Below are 17,278 nucleotides of genomic sequence, written 5' to 3'. Positions count from 1 at the left end.
TATATCAGAAAACTTTCAGTTTAGAAAAAAACAAGTAAACGTATATCTGGCTGAGGTTTTATTTTATACATTTTCCAAAACATGTTTCCTATTATAGAAGGATAAACTTTTTGGTCTAATTACACATCCTGAATCACTTTTTTGAGACTCAGCAATAATAGGACATACTGTTAAAAGAGTATGAACATCTAAGATGGTTTATAAGATAAAAACAACAACAATAGCTTAGATGATTGATCACTTAGTATGTGTCAAGTGGTAGTCTAAGCACTTCATACACATAACTCATTTAATTCTCACCACAACCTTTTGAAAAACATACTATCATTATTTCCATTCTACAGATGAGGAAACTAAGACACAGACTGGTTAAAAGAATTTGCCCAAAATAACACAGTTCTTAAGTGGCAGCACTAGAATTCAAACCCAAGCTCTTTGGCCCCAGAGTTCATTCCACAGCTGTCTTCATTCCTGCCCTGATTAGCTCTTAAATCAATTATTTAAAAGTAGACATAGATGACATGCTTATAAAATTCATAGATGAACCAAATTTGGGCAGGATACTCAATATTGCTAAGTAACAGGTCCAAAAAGATCACAAAGAGCAGAAACCATAAGGTAAATCTAGCTGATGACATTTAACACAAATATTGACTTCCTACTTAGGTCCAAAATCTGGCTAGCACAAAGCACAAGGATAAGAGATACAAGGTTTCACAGGATCATATATGAAAAACACTTTGTTAGCAAGAGAAACATTATGTAATAATGTTCCCCTCCCCTAAAAAGCTAATTCAATCTTAAACTATATTCACAGAAAAAGCAGTGTCCAGAATGTAGCAAAGTGAAGGCAACCCACTCTGCTCAGATCACAAATAAAACAGTGTCTAGCTCTGCCCACTATGTTGTAAAAGGACCATTGATAAACTGACCAGAAGAAAGTAATCAGGATGAGGCAAAGCCCAGACGGGATCTTCTGAAGAACCTAGGGAAGTCATCCTTAGAAAAATATGGGGAAAAGTAATAAAAACTGCCCACCTTTCTGTCCCTGAATGTCCCACAGACACCTCAAGCTCAATAAGCCCAAAGACTAATCCGAAAGCTAATATTTTCAGAATAAAGTCCAAACATTTGACCTAGCATACAAGCCATTTCATATTTATCTTCTTCCTTCTGAATCACATAACCCTCAGGTGCCTCGGGCCTCCACACTAATCCCTCTTCTCTTGCTCCACATGTTCCCCCTTTTCACTACTTCCCAGCATTAGTCATCTGCGAAAAAGTAACAAATTTCCCTCTCTAACCCAGACTTCTCTCTTGAACTCCAAATCCTTATTTTCAAATAACCACTCCACACTTCAACTTGGATATCTCAGAGACATCTCAAATTCAAGATGTCCAGAATTAAACTTCTGAGCCTCCACCCCACACCCAGTTTTTTACCTCAATTATGAGACACCATCATGCATCTAACACCTCAAGCTAAAAAATCAGGGAGGCAATGAGTCTCAGTTTCCTCATCTATAAAATGGTGAATTAAATGATTTAATACACATGACATGCTTAGTGCCAAAAATTCACTTAATATTATTATCCTGACTCATTCCCCTCCCTTGTTTCCCTCTCTTAATCCCCATATCTAACCTATAACAAATCTTATCTACTTCCTAAGCATATTTCAAATCAGCCATTTTTTCTCTACCCTTATTGGAACCTTTCTAGTTCAAACTGCCAGGAGCCTCCAAACTCATCCTGAATGCACTCAGGGGACCTTTGCTTTTAAACTATGTATTATATATTGGAGGACTGCTCTTTGTTAACCATCTCCCTCCTTCTGCCTCCAGGGTCTTTGATTGCTTTAGGGATAAAATCCAAAATCCTCAACTTGCTTTAATAAGCTCCCCACAAATCTAGTTGCTGTCTTCCAAAATCTCCCCACCTCGATTCTTCCACCACTCCAGTCATACTGCCCCTTGTTTCAGTTCTTGGGAGGCCCTCTATGTTGGAGACTCTCTGCTAGGAAAACTGTTTCTTCCCTCCCTCCCTCCCTCCCTCCCTCCCTCTCTCTCTCTCTCTCTCTCTCTCTCTCTCTCTCTCTCTCTCTCTCTCTCACACACACACACACACACACACACACACACACACACACTCTCCCCACAATCATCACCACCACTGCATTCCCACAACACCCTGTACCTATCTTATAACATTATTTATTTAATGTTACATCCCCAGATACTGTAAAGGTTCCATGAGAGCAGGTACCATATCTGTCTTGTTCTTTTGCTTTTATCACCAGAACCTACCACAGACTCTGACAATATACAGACACTCAGTATTTGCTGGGTGATTTGACCCCTGCCTACCAACTTCATTTCTACTCCCTACTACTCATGTTAAACTGCAGGATTCTCAAATGCTTCTTTTGTTTTGGTTTTTTGACGTCCCTCTCTTTTATCTGTGCAGTCCTTGAGATATGGGGGAAGCCTCCACTCTAGTACACACAGTGTAATTTTATTAGTCATAAGAGAATAAACACACACAACTAGAAAGGAAGGAAACATGACAAGGGATGTTACAGAACATAAAAAAACAAAGTGTACGTTTCTTTGTGCTTGAATGCAACTAAAAACCATCTGCACTGGACCAGATAGCTAGAAGAAAGAACAAACCCTCAACCTTCAATTTCTAAAATGCTGTCTGGATTTACTTTAAACAAGAGTTTCTATAATTTATATGAACCTTGAAGAGAAAAAAAGTATAAATTAAAAGAATGTTATTGCGGGACTTCCCTGGTGGCGCAGTGGATAAGACTAAGCGCTCCCAATGCAGGGGGCCCAGGTTCGATCCCCGGTCAGGGAACTAGATCCTACATGCATGTCACAACTAAGAGTTCACATGCCACAAGTAAGGAGCCCACGTGTCGCAACTAAGGAGCTCTGGAGCCACAACTAAGACCTGGAGCAACCAAAATAAATAAATATTTTTTTTAAATGTTATTGCAATTTAACTCCTAGGTTACAGATTTACAAATCATCTTATTCTACCTATATCGCTGACATAATACCAAACTATAATGAGAGAAAAACTGAAATCAAGTAGTGCCTTTACAAAATTTACCTATTAATATATGCAAAAATACTTCTTGTCATAATATCAAACCAATTTCTGAACAACGAAAAGGAAGCAAATGTTTGAAATTTGTTTTCCATCGTATATTTGTTGAGTTACTACTTTTAACAATCTATCAAAATACATAAGCACAACCTTCATGTACCTAAAAGTATTTAGTAAAAAATTTGAATACTATACAAAATTTGCAGTTTGTAGCTATGTATAGGAATATGGGGGCTTATACTGAAAAGAATTCATGAAATGTAGCTCCAAGTTTTTAAAAGTATGATGATCATAACTGGACACTTTTCAAAAGTATTCTGTTTACCAGAGGAATGTTAATGACAACCTTTCACCCAGTGAACAAAATAACAGATACTGATGGCTTCAAATTCACACTGAGTACTGCAAAAAGCACAAGTTCTAGGAAACTGCTCCAAAAGTTTAAGTATATAAATAAATATAATTCTTACTCAGTAAGACAAACTTAAGTCCACCCATAGGGAAATAACAACCCAGAATTTCACTGGCCTTCCCCCCAGCAAGGGTGTATGGTACTGAAGTCAATGTCATGCCACCAGGACTCTTACAGTGTGGCTGAGACTCAGCCTGACCTCAACAAGCACTAGGTGAGAAGCAAATACAGAATCAAAATTGCCCAGAAAAATCTATACTCTTATTTATATAACACTCTGAAATTCCGCTAAAAACAGCCATTTCTAAACACGAAATAAAGATACTATGTCCCCCAAAAATTTTTTCTTTTTTTTTTTTTTTTTTTTGCAGGGGGTGGGGTGGGGGGGTGAGAGACAGTTTTCTCCCTAGGCTGAGACTTCCCAAACAAAACCATGGAATAGAATTAACATCTGTGGGAAATTTACAATGTATCACACTCCCTTAAGCACATTACACTATTTTCAATTCACATGAGAACAGCTCCCAATAAATTAAAAGCTAACTTCCTGAAAATGTTTCCCCTCTTGACTCTAGCAATAAACTAGTCTTTTCATTTCAAACCTGACTTTCCAAGGATTTAACCGTCTAAATATAATGACAAACTTTCCCACTGCATTAATCCCAAACTAGAACAAAAGGCAAAAGGCTACTGGTACTTGTAGGTATTGCTAAAAAGAGAATTGAGTCTTGCTAGACTCCAAGGCTTTCAAAAACAGTCAAACTAACAGCTTCTCCACTCCCTGCCATGGGCACATCTATTTAACAACATTTACTGGGTGCCCCATCCTCTGGGCACTACAGTTAGATAATCTTACCATAAAGAATTCAAATATTATAACTATGAATGAAATAGCTGAGTATGACAATGGAGGTAATCATTTATCAGTGTTTTGCCCTTAGTCTTGACTCACTTCCATCTTTTCCTGGACATACCAATAATAAATTCCTAATGCTTTTGCTTGGAGTCATCTTTGACTTTTTGATACAATTTAACAATTGATGATCTAAATAACCTACCATCAGTACTGCATATTGATTTCTTCCTCTAGCACTTGCCCTCAGCTGACATGTACACAGATGTACATATTCTCCAGCACACTGATATATAAAGAGTATTCATATCATTAAAGTGGGCAAATAAGAATACACATTCTGGAAAAAGATAAGATTGGGAAGAAAACTCTCACTGGAACACCAAATATCTCCCACCTACTGCACAATCCTGCACTACTTAGTTCAACAGTCTAACTTTCCCCAAATGGTACTCTCTAGCCCTTCTCAATTCATTCTTCACCTTACAATTGAAGGGTTTTTTTAAAGGTCCCTTCTCAATTCATTCTTCACCTTACAACTGAAGCTTTTAAAAATGCATTATCTATCCCTCATTTAAAACTTTAGGATAGGGACTTCCCTGGTGGCCCAGTGGTTAAGAATCCGCCTGCCAATGCAGGGGACACGGGTTCGAGCCCTGGTCCAGAAAGATCCCACATTTCACAGAGCAACTAAGCCCCTGCACCACAACTACTGAGCCTGCGCTCTAGAGCCCACAAGCCACAACTACTGAGCCCACACGCCCCAACTACTGAAGCCCGCACACCTAGAGCCCGTGCTCCACAACAAGAAGCCACCGTGATGAGAAGCCTGTGCACCACAACAAAGAGTAGCCCTCGCTCGCAGCAACTAGAGAAAGCCCGCGTGCAGCAACGAAGACGCGACGCAGCCAAAAATAAATAAATAAAATAGCAAAATAAAATAAAAACTTTAAGATAAAGTCCAAAATCTCTAATTTGGATTGTCAAGCTTTATAAGATCTGGACCCTGATTATTTTTGTAGCCTCGTTTCACTGACTCTTTCCCCCAGGCACTCTCTTTTCTAGTAATTCGAAATGTTTCTCCTGCCCCAGTTCCTTCATACATAACATTTCCTCTCTGAACTTCATTTTACCCTGTCTTCTCTTCTTTTAACTACTACTTATCCTTTTAGCCTTTACTTAAAGCTCACTTTTTCAATGTGGCACAGGCTGTTGGTCTGGACCACAATCTACTTTCTCCTTCATCCCAGGCACAAGGCTAGACAACATTTTACCAGTCCCTCCCTCCAATAAAAAGTGACGTATGAGCCTTTAGTGTTCCACTCCCTTTCCACCAGGAGGAACCCATGGAGATCCAGTTTCTGCCCTGAGACAACACTCAAGGGTTGGCAGAGCAGCAAGATGGAAAGAACATGGGTACCTGAATGATCATGTAGAGCAGAGTAACCTGCCCAGCAGGAATGCTCACTTCAACCTGGAACATTTACTTTAGGCTGTTACATGAGAGAAAAACAACTTTCCTTCAGCAAGACTGAAGGAGTCTTTAGCCAGCCCTACGCTGACAAATACATTCAGGAAAGCCTTCTCCAGACCACTAGGTTAGATTTCCTGATAAAGGCTCCCACAGGATCCTCTACTACAGAAGTAGTAGCACTTACCACACTTGTACTTATTTATTTCATTTATTCATTGAACAAACATATTTTGAGCATCTAGTATGTCTGCTGGCACTGTTCTAGATCCCAGGGATAACAGTGGTTCCAGATGGACAAGATCCCTTATCTCCTGGAGTTTACTTTCTACTGGGGAGATAAACACCTCTTCTCCAAGAAAATGGCAGCTAGTGATAAATGTTATGATGAAAACAAACACAATGACATGATCGAGATGGTGGGAGGGGGAGAGATACTCTTTGGTGGTCAGGGAAGGCACTGTAGGATGGTGGCACTTAAAGCTGAGACCTAATTGACAAGAAGAAGCCATCCCAGTGAGAGAACAGTTAGTGCCGAGATACATTCTTGGTCTATCTGAAGAAGAGACCAGAATGGATGGAACGGAACAAGGGAAAAAATAGTAGAAGCAGAACACAAAAAGGCAGACAAGGGCCAGAATACATACTGACTTGCGGTCGCTCTGGATTTTTATTCTAAGTATGACTATTTGTAGTCATACTTAGAATAAATAAATAAATACTTATTTAGAAGTTGACTTCTCTTCTAAACTGCAAGTTCCATGATGGCAATTCCCAACAGCAGAATAGGTATCTTCTTCTTTTGTATCATCGGCATCAATCACAATGGCTGGCACACAGCGTGTGTCAAATGTTTGCTAGAATGAATGACTATAAAGAGATCACATTACTGCTCCATATATAAATGTAAGGGGATCTCAGAAGTCATTCTGGCTAAATTAGAGAAATACTCACATGAGATAGAAATTATAGTCTGTTGTCTACAAGAGAATACTTATTCTAAGTATAGTGATACAGAAGGAAAAAATAAGCTTGAAACCCTGATGACTGGCATTTGAATCAAAGTTCCCCACCCCCTTTCCTGTAGCACTTCCTTCACATGGAACCATGTGAAAGAGCCAGTTCCTCAACTAGTATGCAAAAATAGGGTGTGGAATAGGTGGTGGTAGCTGACAAAGAAGGAACTCTACAATTCTATGTAATTTACAGCCATTTAAACCAATTCTGTAATATTTTGGTAAACTGGCTGAGTGGCGTTTTCCTTCTAGGCAGGATATTTTTTCCTAAATTTCAATTGCTCTCTTAGATTTATTTGGAATGAAGAATCTATAGCAACAGAACAAAAGAAAAGTGTTTTTTGTATTTGGTAAAATGGCACTATCTTAGTATGTGCACAGGACAGTCTATAAGGTCTATAAAGTTTAGAATAAAGAAAACTATACCTCGGAGTTTCAATCATAAGAAAAATGACAAATTAACAAAAATGACAAATTAGCAAATCAATATGAAACATAAACACTAAGATAGAACCCTGTTTGGATCAGCCAGAAAAGGCCTAAGGAAAACAGGACTCAACTAAGGTAACGACAGTTTGGCAGATGGAAGGTAGAAGGTCTTAGATGAATGAGATAACTTTTGCCAGTATGCCAGGGGATATGGAAAAATGAAAAACCATTTAGAGTAATGCATTTGATTGGAGCAGAAGACACTGGCAAAAAAAGTACAGGGATTCTAACGGCTAAAACGGACCTTAAAAGACTTTCTAAAACCCTGTAATTCCAAGATGAGAAAAAGTAGACCCAAGAAAGCCAAACAAGTTTTACACAGAGCTAATGAGTAGTAATGCTGGCAAAGAATTCAGGTTTTCTGATTCTTTTTCATTAAGTATGGTGGGAAAGCACTGTACAAGGCGCTCTTAAAGAATCCAAAAGAAATACACCTAAGTTTCCCTATCTTCAAAGAACTTAAAATGTTGCTTAGGTGATATGACACAAAAAATATATATAAAAAAACAGGATGTAAAAATTTTTAAGTGCCAAATTATGCTCTACAAAAATACATAAGGCATTTAGGGAGATAGGAGATTAGGAACAAAAACTAAAAAACAAAAAAAGGAGCGAAAAGCAAATCAGTGATTGTTGAAGTGGTACTTGAGAGAAAAATTATTTTGATGACTTGTGTTCAGAATGGCATAACATTTAAGGGAAGAAACTGGGGAAGAATTAATAACTGTAACTTTTTTAAAAGTGGATTGCTTTATATAGTCATGAAAATGAAAATAAAGGGCCAATCAGGAAGTTCATGTTTGCAAAATTACCTCAAATTACAAAAGAACCAGTTACGATATATAACTAACAACAAGCTGCACAAGTTCCAACTGTAAGAAGTTTATAAGGCAGTTTTGGCTCACTGATTTCTACCAACACAACCACTGACTAAGCTGTGCTTATGAAAACAAAACCAGAGAATAAAAGAAGTCTATTTTCCAGAGAATTGTGAATATTGAGATTATCTTTTTTTCTTTTAGGAGAGAGTTCTGGCTTGGTTTTCAATCTCAAATTACCAATCAACTTGCTCTGCAATCCATAAAACTACAATGTCCAAAGACAGGATAAACTATTCATGAAGATATTGCCAGCAAAAGTCCTACTTACTAATCAGACTCAGTATGTTTACAACATCTCATTCACCATTCTACTGGTAAGATGTTTTACTGGCGTGGCTGCCTCCAGTTCCAGCCACAAGTACTTTACCAAAATATCCTTCAAGCCTGGAACAGTGTCTTAAAGTCAGTGATATCTTTCATCATACCGTTGTACCAGTTTTATAATACAGAACCCTGAGATGATTACAGGTATCTCCAAAATCACCAGCTGAATTAACAACTATTATATGACTTGTTAGTAGATTTTTAGATGTTTTACAGAAAGCTTTAGACCTACATATGAAAAAGAGCTGGTAAAGATTTGCATTCTCTATAATCTTAAAAAAAAAAAAAAAGAACCCACTACAGACCAGGAATCAAAAATAGCTTTACACACAAACAAGAGCAAAACTGTAGGTTCTACTGAGGGCATCAGCCACTTAATTTAAACCCCACTTCATCAGAAGAAGGAAGCCATGCTGCTGTTTTCATCAGTTACCAGGAAACAAATAAGATAAAGGACAGATTGGGCAGAAGATTCTACAGCTGAAATTAGTATTTTGATGCAATGACTGAAAATTCCCAAAGTGTCACTAAGAAAAAGCATCTAGGGCTGCCTCAAAGAGTATCTACAACTGAGTCAGGGGGTTAAGTGGAGTAAAGACACGAGTTTGCGGTGGTTTTTTTTTTTTCCCCTCCTCTAGCCCCTCCTCCCTTCCCCCACCTAAACAGAAAAGAAAGCGCGCCGAGCGTAAACACAGGCCAGAGCTCACGGTTTGTCACCACAACAAATTGGAGGTTAGACCAGCGCTCTTGGAGACCGAGCCCCAAGTCTTGGTTGCTAGGCACAAAAAACGGCCTCTTTCCCACAGACCTGTGAACAGCGGGGGGCCTTACCAAGAGTTTTGGTTGTTTCCCCGCCCCCCTCCCTTTTTTTTTTTTTTTTTTTAAACGAAAGCTTTGGGAAAGTGGCGTCAAACAGCAAAAGTTTCCCTTTGAGCCAGACATCTAGATCTGCCTTGCATAGATATACATTAGGTGGGCCGGTCCCACGCAGTCTCCACCATCATTACAATTTACCAACCTAACGATTAAATAACAGCAGTGGAGAGGATAGGAGGACTCCCACACCCACATCTCCGCGGCCGTCCGTTCCAGACACCGCTTCCTGGTCCCCAACAGCACAAATAACCCCAAACACGGCACTAAGCAGAGCTGTGAAATTCACACGCACAAACCACACACTGGGAACCGGCCACGACAGCCGAGAAAAAACCGGCCGGGTGAGAAAACGCCAGGCGGTCCCCTGTCATCTGAGGACAACAACACGCCCAGGAGAGAAGTGGCAGGACACGGGGGAGTTGCCCCGAAAACAAGCCCGCAGCCTCCCCACTTTCCTGGGAACGCTATCCCCTCCGCGGCCGTCACCGGCCGGGGCGCAGGGCTCGGCGCCTGGTCCCGGGTGGGGGCCGCTGAGGGAGGCTCCCCCCGCAGGCCGGGCGCCCCGGAGAGCCCGTGGCCGGCCCGGCCCCGCCGCGGGAAGCCGATGGGAGGTCGCTCCCTGCCAAGGCCACTTCCCCCCCGCCTCGACTCACCGCCGGTGTGTCTGGTTCTCAGCCGCGAGCTGGGGCTGCAGTGAGGAGGCGGCGGAGGAGACGAGATCCGGGGCCCCGCCGCCGGATCATCATACCCCCCGCGCGAGCCGGCCCGGGCCCCGGCCCCCGCCCCCCGGAGCCGTCCCCGCGCCCGTCCCACGGGGGGAGCCCCCTCAGCCTCCCCCCAGCTCCGCCGCCCGGCCTCTCGCCGCCGCCGCCGCCTCAGCACCGCGCGCTCCCGCCTCAGCCTCCCGCTGCCGTCCGGGGCCACCGCCGGGCCCCTGACTCCGCAGCCGCCGTTGTCGCCAGACTCGACGAGCTGAGCGCCGAGCGGCCGCCCCCATCCGGCCGGCCCCTCCTCGCGGGAACTAGTCCCCAGCCCCGCGCCATGACACCTACTGAGGCGGAAGTGTCGGAGAGCGGGCAGGTTAGGATGACTTCATAGTACTGGTGGGAGGGGGAGGGGAGTGGGAGGGGGAGTGGGGGGGCCTCCGTGGGGAGCCAGCGTGGATCGAGTGGGGGGATCGGCTCCCCGCCCCCTCCTCACGGCCGACTCCGCGGTGATTTAAAGGTGCTTGGTGGCGGTGTGGCGGTCCAGCTTTAAAATGTCATCCCCGCCAGTGTGACATCACCACCGCCTAGCGTGACACCCCCAGAGATTGGACAGCGCGCGGGGAGGCAGTGCTTACCGAGGAAGCCCCCTGCTGGTGAGGAATTACCTCAGTTTAGGCTTTGATGTATCGTTGCAATCTAGGGACGTTCTAGCTGCTTGACAGCGGTGTATAGGATCTGTAAGCCTCCACACGCATTAGGAGCCCCTGAGCGGGCTCTTCCCTTGCCTCCTTGGGAACCTGGGTTTGCATTAGGAGGTGAGAAAGAATAGCTGTGCTCTGAACCCAACCCCCTCAAAACCCGCAGTGAGCTAATACATAATTTTCTCTCCTCTACCAGGAGATAGCAAAACCGGGTATTCAGGAAACGGAATGCGTTGGGCACACAACATTCTGGAAAAATAAACACTGCGTGAAAACTAGGTTATCCTAATAGAAAGACAGTTGCCATCTCCCTGGGCCAAGAAATTCTGGAAAACTTCAGATATACCTCTTGCTGATTCCTAAAGAGTGGGACATTTGTAGGGAGATGGTAGTATATTTTTTTCCATCCCGCAAGTGCTGGAGGCGACAAGGATCTGTGCCCTAGAAAGTGGCTGTGCAGCACCATGGGTATTTATTTGCATATACGCTTTAAGGAGAGGGCAGATGTGGCTAAGACAAGATTCTGCTATCGGGTTATATTTCTCAGCTGTCATTCATTATACATCCTTGACCTCTTTGGATGGAAGAGATAATTTTTGTGAAGATGTGCTAAAGTGGTTATGCTACCTTTGGGTTTCTCTCCTGGCTTAACAGCACTGGGAGCAGTTCTGTTTTGTCGGGAACAGGGAACTTTATTTCCCTAGAAGACCAGGGTTAGCAAGAGTATTCAATCCCACAGGGCAGGTTTGTTTGCTTATTTTCACAGAAACTTAGAGAACATAAAGTCCTACGATGGACTGACCTGGGAAACCTCAAGACATGGAGAGTTGGTGAACATGCCTGCTTGGGGAGCTAGGAAAAAGGCAGAACTTGAGCTCTGGGGTAGAACAGATCCTGCTTGAAAAGCAGGCTTCCAAAACATTAATTGCTTACCATGCCTTGGTTCAACCCAACTCCATGACAGGCCTCTAAGCTCCTACTCTCCCACATTATGTCCCTTTCCTCTTTTCAAACACATCTCAAAATTTGCCTTTAGGAAGACTTTCCTCTTTGACTCCCACTTGATTCTGGTTATTCAGTTCTGCATCATCATTTGACTACTTCATTTACTTCTTGTACCTTATTTATTTTACTTGTTGATCTCTATTTTCATTGTTCTTTGGTCATTTCCTCAGTCTGTCTCACTACATTGAGACCTTCTTAAAATATATTTTAAAATAGATAGATCTTAAAATCTATTTTCCTCTCTCCAGTATTCGTATATCCATCCAACAAACTCTCTCTGCTTGATGCCAGGTACTCTCCTACACACTGAGTCAGATGCAAGATGAATAAGTCATGATCTTTTCCCTCAGAAAGCTTACAGTACAGTCTAGTGAGGAAAAACAATGCATGGGGACATATATCTAAGATTTGAATGACAGAGTCAGGGAAGATCTTCAGAGAAGGTGATGTTTAAACATGGTACGCTTAAAGAAATTTCAGAGTTTAGTGTAACTAGAGTTCATTTGTCAATTCAGCAAGTATCTATTGAGTATCTTCTGTATGCCAGATACTGTGTTAGAATTAAAGATAACAAAGAAGAAAAGGGTATGGTCTGTGCCCTGAAGGAGCATACAGTTCAGCAGAGAAGTGGCAGAATATGGAAACAGTAAGGTAGGCCGAGTCAGATTTTGAAAGGCAATGCGGAGCTAGTGGAGGTTTAATCAGACAGGTAATATGAAGGAATCTGTGCTTTAAAGAGAGAACTGGTAGCAGTGAGGAGGATGGCAGGCTGGAGTGGGCAAAGACTGGACAAAGAGAGTCTAATTAGAAAACTGTGATGAGGGTTTGACCAAGCAGGGAACATGGAGAGAAGGGAGAAGATATGTGAACTATTTCCTCCCAAAGTCGGGCAGCTGGAGAGGGAGATGGAGCTGTTGCCAGTTGGAAGCATTGATGTGTCATCTAGGGTGTGATATCCCTCTAGGGCCTAGATTCAGCGTTGTAGACTAGAAGTCACTGAGGAGCTGCAGTGTTTAAGGCCAAGTAGGAGAAGCTGACCAAAAGGCTGTGTCTTGAGAGAAATTGAGTCCGAAAGCTAGGCAAACTATCCAAACAAGTAGTAAATCCAAGGGACCCAGAAGAAAAAGAGAATTCAAGTAGAAACCAACAGTTCTAAAACTGGGAAAACCAGATGAGAGTGAAGGCCTGAAGTAAAGAATAGGAGGCAGAACGTGGGCAAATCCTTTGAATCAACAAGAGAGAATCCTCACTGATTTTTCAAATCTAGACTCCAGGAAACTTTTTATTTGGAAAAGATTTCACACTCATAGAAAAGTTGCAAGAATAGTAAAAGGAGCACCCATATACCCTTTACTCAGATTTACTTATTAACATTTTGAGCCTGTTGCTTTAACATTTGCATTCTCAGCCAAATAGATTACACACACATTTTTATCTGGCCGTTTGCAAGTAAATCGCATACGTCATGCCCCTTTATCCCTTAATATTTGAATGTCCTGAGAATAAATACATTCTTTTACAGACACAATATGTACAATTATCAATTCCAGGAAACTTAACATTGATAAAATACTTTTATCTCATCTACCATCTGTATTCCAAATTTGTCAATCCAATAATGTCTTTCTTACCATCTTTTCCTCTTCCAGCACAAGATCCAGTTTAGAATCAAATATTCCACTTAATTGTCAGTCTCTTCAGTCTCTGTTAATCTGAAAGAGATCCTTAGCCTTTCTTTGTCTTTGATATTTTTGAAGAATACAGATTCCGTCTTTAAAATAACACAATGCTCCTCATTTTAGGTTTGTCATTTATGTTTATCTCATGTTTCTTCATTACTAGGTTCAAGTTATCCATTTCCGGCCAGAATAATGACACTGCGTTCTTCTCAGGGTATCACACCCAAAGTTAAATGAATGTCTCTGTCCCTCATTGGGTGATAATATTTTTTTTAATTGAAGTGTAGTTGATTTACAATAGTGTGTTAGTTTTCAGGTGTACAGCAAAGTGATTAGGTTATATATATATATTTTTTCAGATTATCTTCTATTATAGGTTGTTACAAGATATTGAATATAGTTCCCTGTGATATACGGTAAATCCTTGATTCTTATCTATTTTATGTATAGTAGTTTATATCTGTTAATTCCATACTCCTAATTTATCCCTCCCCCCCCTCTATTTCCCCTTTGTTAAACATGTTTGTTTTCTATGTCTGTGAGTCTGTTTCTATTCTATTCCACAGGGACACTTCCTTGACCTTTATCTGAACTGCACTTTACCCCCATTAGCCAGTCTTATTTTCTTCTTAACAAGTATCACTATCTGATATTTATTCATGTATACTGCCTGTCTCTCTCTTTTAGAATTTAAGTTCCATGTGGGCAGGACATTTTCTGTCTTGTTCACTGTTTTATATCCTCAATGTCTGGAACACATGCCTGGCACATAGTAGGTATTCAATAAATATTTGTTGAATGAACAAATGAATGAAGGGATTTATGGACACTAGTTTTCACATAGGGTAGTTGCCAGTTATAGAGATAATATTTATACAGTATCTGCCGAACTAAGCATTCAGTGGTTGTCAGCCCCTTGAGGGCTATGAACTCTGCTTTATTCCCTCTTGGAGAGAAATAGTATTTATTGAGGAAGGATTGCCTAAAGGATGTGCAATCCATCCATTCCTTCAGATTGATTCATTTATTCATTCACCCAATGTTTATCATTAAGAACGTGCTATGTGTTCTAGACAGTAGGGATGAAATAGTGAACAAAACAGACACAAAAAAAAAAGAGTCCTGGAGTTTACATTCTAGTACAGTGAGGCACACACTAACCTCAATAGGTAAATGATATCATATGTGAAGTGCTCTATGGAGAAAAAGCAAGGCAGGGAAAGAGGGAGTGGCAGGCAAGGTGGTTGTAATTTTAAATACGATGACCAGGAATAGCCTCACGGAGCAAAACCTTGAAGGAGGTGAGGGAGCCATGTGGGTATCCTGGGTGGAAAAGATGGTAGGGAGAGGGAAGAAGTGAGGTGAGTGCTTACCGGGCACATTGCAGTAACTGCAAGGAGGTCAGTGTGCCTGGAGCAGAGTCAATGAAGTGTGGGAGACGAGGAGGAGAGGAACCGGCAGATGGTGGGCACCATTCAGACCACCAGGAGAACTTTGGTTTTTATTCTGAGTGAGCTGGGAAACCATCGGAGGATTTGAGCAGAGAAGTAACATGCTATGATTTATGTCATGGCTGCTGTGGGGACTCTACTTGTGTATTTGGAGAGGAGGGGGGCAGTGTTGGAAGCAGGGAGAACATTTAAGAGGCTACTGAAGAACTCGGACAAGAGACAAAGGTTGCTTGGACAAGGGTGATAGCGGTGAAGATGGTGAAAAGAAATAAGATTCAGGATATGTTTCAAGGTACAGTCAACAGGATATACTGACAGATGATAGTGTGGGTAGGAGGGGAAAGCAACAGGAAAGGGAGAATAGGAAACCAAGCTTACTAGAGACACATAATAGGGTTACTCAGCAGTATGGAACGCCATTCTGGTGTATGAGATCATGACTTTAAAATGAAACCAGTCAGCCTGGTTGAATGATTTCTCCAGCAACATCTAGCTGCTCTAGTGCAGGCAAAGAGTAGATAGATATTATGATTTATCCAGAATTGGAGTTTTTCGAGGCAAGTTTGAGTGAAAGAGAGCAAGGGAGTGATATTATATTGATGGATTGTAACATACAGTCCAGTCAAGGTAGGAAGTGAAGCTCAGAGAGAGCTTATGAACAGTAAAACATTGGCAATGAGGGTACTTGAGCAGATAAGCTGGGAGAAAAGAGGGTTTAAATTTGAGATTTCAGATGTAGTACAACTTATGATAATGACAGGGTGGTAAGGTAGAGAGAGGGAAATAAGGTCTTTGGAGATGAGGAGGTCAAAGAAACTGAGAGGCCAGAATGTTGAAGTCATGCAGGATGAAGACAGAGTTCTGAAGGAGGAAGTGAACAGGTGGAGATATGGGGAGAGTGGCACTGAGAGAGGGTGGAAACTCCTGGCCCTTTCCCACATCCTTTGCCCTATGCATCGCTTCCATCTGGCTGTTCCTGAGTTACATCCTTTTATAATAAACTGATGATCTAGTGAGTAAAATGTTTCTCTGAGTTCTGTGAGTTGCTCTAGCAAATTAATCAAACCCAAAGAGGGGGTCATTGAAACCTCCAATCTATAGTGATCGGTCAGAAGCACAGATGATAACCTGGACTTGTGATGGGCATCTCAAGTGGTGGCAGGGGCAGGCTTGTGAGACTGAAGCCTTAGTCTGTGAGATCTGATGTCCTCTCCGAGTAGATAGTGTCAGAACTGAGTTGAATTATAGGACACCCAACTGGTGTTAGAGCATTGTTGGCTGGCAGGGGAACCCCTGCTTGCAATTTTGGGTGCTCAGACCTTTTAGCAGGTTTTCTCCAAACCTTATATTCCCGACTCCCTAAGCACCAGGCGTCTGGTCTCACCCTCATGCTTTGTTTCTACAGAGCCTGGTTAGTAGAGTGAGTGAGCCTGACCCAATTTTCTTGGCTTCTTAGAAGCACACCTTTCAGTGAGCACATTAAGGATGGGGTTGTAGCACTGGAGACAGACTTCATCCTCCACTCCCCAAAGTTACTATAAATTGATGGGAGGAATTAGGACTGGTTAGATAGCCCTAATACAATAGTGTTTTAAATATGTGGATACTGCAAGGGAAACACTAACCCAAGGCTAACCAGAAGTTTTGTGTGATTGAAAGCTGATTCAATAAGCTATCCGTTTAGGGAAAGAACCAAGCCCAAGAATCTGGGAGCTTTCTGTGATCTGGTGGGTCCAGGATGTGGTCAAAGAAGAGAAAGTTACCCAGGAATGAGATAGTCAAGGTGGAAGGGTGTATCCAAATAAAAGCATTGTGGCCAAAATAAAGACAAGCTTAACCATTCTGAGGATGAAAATCCCCCACGGGCAGCTGTAAATACAGATACTAATAAGGGCAAGCAGAATCATTCTGTAGTGATGTAGGTGGGATATCTTATGGAAGAGAAAGGGAGAAGTGCCACGAACCCAAGACAAAACAGCTTGTGGTGGTGGTGGTTAGAGAGGGTGAGAGGTGGGAACAGGTTACGGACTGACAGTTACTCACTAGTGATAGCATCGGAAATATGTGCACTTACAGGGAACTATATTCAATATCCTGTGATAAACCATAATGGAAAAGAATATGAAAAAGAATGTATATATATATATGTGTGTGTGTATATATATGTGTGTGTATATATATATACACACACATATATGTACATATATGTACATATATATATGTATAACTGAACCACTTTGCTCTACAGTAGAAATTCACACATTGAAAATCAGTTATAGTTCAGTAAAATAATTTT

General features: G+C 41.7%; 1 protein-coding gene across 2 annotated transcripts in view; it reads right to left on the bottom strand.

The window, feature by feature from the left end:
* The window catches only part of HIPK1 (homeodomain interacting protein kinase 1), a 47,468-nt gene extending 36,951 nt beyond the window's left edge, over positions 1–10,517 (bottom strand). The window contains exons 1-2 of one of the 2 annotated variants that reach the window (XM_060027576.1): positions 10,492–10,517; positions 933–985 (exon numbers count right to left, since the gene is read on the bottom strand). The gene's annotated coding sequence lies outside the window, so the exon portion shown is untranslated. Of the gene's footprint in view, positions 1–932; positions 986–10,092; positions 10,296–10,491 lie in introns of those variants that run through there. The other variant, XM_060027571.1, reaches the window with a different exon arrangement.
* Positions 10,518–17,278: the final 6,761 nt, after the last annotated feature.

Source organism: Delphinus delphis, chromosome 1 (assembly GCF_949987515.2).
Source record: "Delphinus delphis chromosome 1, mDelDel1.2, whole genome shotgun sequence".
Classification (NCBI taxonomy): Eukaryota; Metazoa; Chordata; class Mammalia; order Artiodactyla; family Delphinidae; genus Delphinus; species Delphinus delphis.
This window is presented reverse-complemented; position numbering and strand designations above follow the sequence as displayed.